This window comes from Octopus sinensis, linkage group LG1 (assembly GCF_006345805.1).
Source record: "Octopus sinensis linkage group LG1, ASM634580v1, whole genome shotgun sequence".
NCBI lineage: Eukaryota > Metazoa > Mollusca > Cephalopoda > Octopoda > Octopodidae > Octopus > Octopus sinensis.
Window position 1 is genome coordinate 69,495,307 of NC_042997.1, and position 4,743 is coordinate 69,500,049.

Consider the following 4,743-nt stretch of genomic DNA (forward strand, 5'->3'; position numbering starts at 1 on the left):
AAAGCCTTGGCAACATTAGACATCACCTTGGCATACTCTGTCAGGAAGCCGATATCAGAATCAGTGAAGGTCTGCAGCTTCAGCTGTGTCATCACCCTGTGTCATCACTCCAGCAGGTTGTTGATAACAACAACAGATTCATAGGTAGAGTTCAATCTGGTACTGCTGGGGAGAACCAACTTCCTCTTCAACGCGTTCAGAATGCTGTCTGCCGCCACCGTGCAACGGCTCTTCAGATTCTGGAGCTGCTGTGCCTTGAACATAGCCTTCCTCTAGGCCGACTTGAACAAAGCATTGTCAAGAGCCTTGTCGGCATCCACGCTGGCTACCAAGTTGAAAGTATGGGCTGCGCACTTCATGTGCACGGGCAGGTTTAGGCCCAGGCCGCTGGACTCATCAAGGATGTACTCAACTTCGTCCACATCCTCAGCCTCGAGACCCACGTTCAGTTCCTCATCCACGTTCGGATCAGTAGCTACCTCAGGAGTGTCTAGCAACGTCAGTACCAAACTACATGAATGCCTTAACAAAGGTTTTACCGTTATTCGCCGTGGTTCTGGTCACTTAGCCTTGCAGATGAAACTTGTAATGGATGTCCACTATAGCCTGGGTGTGATGTCTTCTGAGCTGAGAGCAAGCCAGGACGGCGTGTTGTCTCGTGTAGGGCTTTGAGTCCAGCCAGTGTGCCGTCATCCCCAGATAGGACCTGTGGTGGGCCGACCGATAGTCCGCGGTGGTCGCCACTCAGCAGACATCCTTGAGCAATCTGTAATTAAAAAATGTTAAATTAAAAAGAGACATAAGTTGTAACATTAAAATTATATATATATATATACCTACACACACATACATATATATATATATATATAAATATACATATATAAACAAAATGGCTAGCAGCAAATATAAACTAACAAGGAAATAATTCACCGTCACCAAGAGTGACAAGGGTGCATTGAGCACCAGCATTACAAGAAAATAGGAGTCGTAGACGCCTTAGCCACAAAAGCACATGGTCTCTTTGTATTGACAGGGGAGAAAACCCTCCCCACTCTGAGCGAGATGTATTAGGTTAGCATGCTAATTTCGTGTAGGAAATTAATACTCATCAGTAATGCTCACTCCGTCACAGCTGGTAGAGGCCAACTCACCGTCAGTATTATGGATAATACCATTGGAATCAGTGACTGAGTTAACAATATGGCAATGTGAAGATTATAAAATAATTAAGTTGGCTAGCAGCAATTAAAACCAACAAGGAAATAATTCACTATCACTGACACAGGAAATAATTCACTATAAACTGACACAGAGTATGATCAAAGCCTTCTAAAAAAAATGCCTCTCATCCACATCTCAACCCAAGCTGCAATGCTTTTATTTTGTGAGAACGTAGTTTGTATTATTTTCGCGGGTAGGAAGGAGGAAGGTAATTTGATCGCAGTATCTTATAACCATATTTTGCTTATAGAAATCAGGCAGATTGTAGTTTAACATTTGTTACTAGGCTGTTCTAAATTCATGGAAATTTTGCCTATGACTTAAAGCTTTGTTATTAAACATTTGAAAATAGTGACACTACCTTAATAGGTGACGCGTTGAGGGTGATGAATAACCGAGATGAGGGATGGAATGATGGTCGGAATTTGATAAGTTCAGAACTTAAGGTTTCTTTATTCGTTATTTGATTAAAGATTGTTGTTTTGGTTGTGCAGGATTAATCATGAGTGAAATATATATATCGTATATTATATATTATGACATTTATTTCAATTAGCTATTATGCATTTTATTACATTAATTAAGAAAATAACTATTTAATAAATAATTAAATAATTAAATTAAATGAAGAAAATATGAAGTCCGCCATAATAATAATTTAATAAACTTCTATAATTTCAATTTATAAATACCTTGTTGTTTATGGCTGGCCAAGATCATCCTGCTCAGAGTGCGGCGGGACATCAACTACATGCAGCGGTAGCATGCTGTCGACAAACAGGTTTACAAACCTTCTGTCCACCATAGACTGACGGACGTCAGTGCCAGCAGTTTGGGCATACGCCTCGCCAATGCTGGGCTGGCGTGCTTTCTTTGCACATAGCTGCGACAATTGGCTACTGGCACTACTACCAGAAGATTGTCTGTGTTTCCCACGGGAAGAGCTGGCCTTGGTCTTCTCCTCGACCTGGATGGCATGCACTAGGTGTTTCCTCATGACATGCGTCTTCAAGATGTAGAGGCTCGCCGCTTGTCCTTTGATTGTGGTTCCTTGGGCTGGCACATGACGCACCGGATATACATGAATTTTGCGCTCCCCTTATCCCTTGATGTAAGGACAAATCCATGTGAGGCCACGGATTCTGAGACTCCTGGCTCTCAACCTGAGCGACCTCTGCCTCACCCACAGCCATTTCAAATTCATCAACAGGCCCTTCATCCTCAGGCCAAACGAAAACGTCTTCACTTTCCAAAACAATAAGCCATTACTTGATAAGCCGATAACGTACACTACTGTCACTGACACTATAAGACTATCTGTAATGTGACAACGTCGTGAGTGAGCACAACTCAAAGCTGTAGAATTACACAATGCTGCTCAGCTAGCTACTGCTGCGTTGACCAATCACGTCTTGTCACGTGTACACGTAGTCAGCCAATAGCGTGCCTGACAGTCTCTTCGAGACACGTCCACAACAGACAGGAACAAACGTATGAATTTTCTTAGCGCACTTAACAGAAGCTAGATTTCAGGGAAGCTAATTGATTCGCTAACGATTTTCAAAATTAGCGAAAACACTAATCAGCTAAACGAAAAGTTAGCTTCGCTAAGTAGCTGTTAGTAGATTAGCGGAACTGTACATACCACTGTAAAACAGCAAATGACTTAATTCCTCCTAAAAATATATTTATCTACTATAGTATTTTTCAAATTATGATATCTGAAGGCATCAAACACGATTTCCTATGGCGTATTACATAAGTAACCTCAATGCATATTCTATCAGTTTCTAAACTTATATAAACATCGCTTTCTATTTGCCTAAATGTAGCTCCCTTATAATTTGCAGGAGAGACAACTTAGAAACCGACGTTCGTATTTTGCCCGAGGGTATTAAAGGAGTAAGAATTTTGATTTTCCAGGTCAAAACCCTGTAATTCATATCTATCAGGTCGGAATTTTTTGTAGCCTTGCTAAATGTGGAAGCGCAGTATCCCTTATCTTTTCTTCTGCTTCAGGGTGTGAAGAGGAGGGGAAACAACTTAGGAATTTCTTCATTTTGAGGAATCAAACAATATCAAGTTTATCTACAGGCCTGAGAATGATCCGAATACTCTAACCACCAATGTCACTTCTGTGATGAATGTATTAATGTATCTTTGCGTGTAAGAACTCTTACATATCCTTATACGAAGAATACTTTTCCAAAGCGCACCGTAGTGATGCTTAAAATCAAACGCCAAGTTTACATGTATATATTTACGTATATACGTCTGACTGTCTGTCGGTATGTATGTACGTATGTATGTATGTATGTATGTATGTATGTATGTATGTATGTATGTATGTATGTATGTATGTATGTACGTATTGCTGTGTGGTTAAGAAGCTCACTTTGCAACCACGTGGTTTCATGTTCCGTCTTATCGCACGACACTTTGGGGAAGTGTATTCTGCTATAGTCCCGGTCCGACCATTGTCTTGAGAGTGAATTTGGTGGTTGGAAACTGTAAGGAAGATCGTTGTATATAAATATGTATGAGTGTGTCCCTGTCTCATACGTTGAATTTGCATCTCACCACCGCTTGAGAATTGTTGTTGACTTGTTTACGTCCCGTAATATAGCGGTTCAGTAAAAGAGACCAATAGAATAAGCATCATACTTAAAAATAAATAAGTACTGGGATCGATGTATTCGACTAAACCCCAGTATGGTCGCAATCCAATGACTGAGACCAGCAAACGCAAAATATAAAAGACATATGTATACACGTGTGTATGTATATACGCGCATATGTACACAGAGATCAGAGAAAAAAGGGAGGAATGAAAGAGAAAAATATGATAGCGACATATAAGAGAGATAGATGTATAGTTAGAATGTTATATAGATAAGATGGAAACACTTTCTCACATAGACATGACTAATATTTGGACAATTCTGCAAACGGCAGGGTACATTTACGAGCTGACATTGAAAAGAATCTTGGTAATAAGGTAAGAAGCAAAATAAATAAGGGGCTGAATTATTTCAGATAATGGAAATGAACAGAAGAAAAGAGCTCACTCCATGTGAGTAAGCAAACGTTCCCAGCAGGACTTTCATATATCCTTATACGAAGAATGCTTTTCCAAAGAGCACTGCGCTGATGCTTCAAATCAAACGTCTTGGCTCACGACCAAGTTGTTTACAATTAACGCGACTGAATCTTAAGAAACTACCATACACAGAATCAAATACGATATAGACGTTGTTATTGTTTCACACACACTCACACACACAAGCGCGCGCAACACTAGTATATATATACGCACATATATATCTATCTGTCTAGACACACACACACACACACACACACACACACACATACACACACACACACATACTCACACACACATATATATGTATGTATGTATGTATGTATGTATGTATGTATGTATGTATGTATGTATGTATGTATAACAATGATATACTTTGAACCACGTAGATTTTGATCCCACTGCATGGCATTTTGAGAAAG

The 4,743-nt window shown here is 40.0% G+C and overlaps 1 long non-coding RNA gene across 1 annotated transcript in view; it reads right to left on the reverse strand.

Moving 5' to 3' along the window:
* Positions 1-260: 260 nt before the first annotated feature.
* LOC118766257 overlaps positions 261-4,743 on the reverse strand; it is a 5,075-nt gene continuing 592 nt past the window's right edge. The window contains exons 2-3 of the long non-coding RNA XR_005002172.1: positions 2,122-2,129; positions 261-392 (exon numbers count right to left, since the gene is read on the reverse strand). This is a non-coding gene — a long non-coding RNA (uncharacterized LOC118766257). The remainder of the gene's footprint in view (positions 393-2,121; positions 2,130-4,743) is intronic.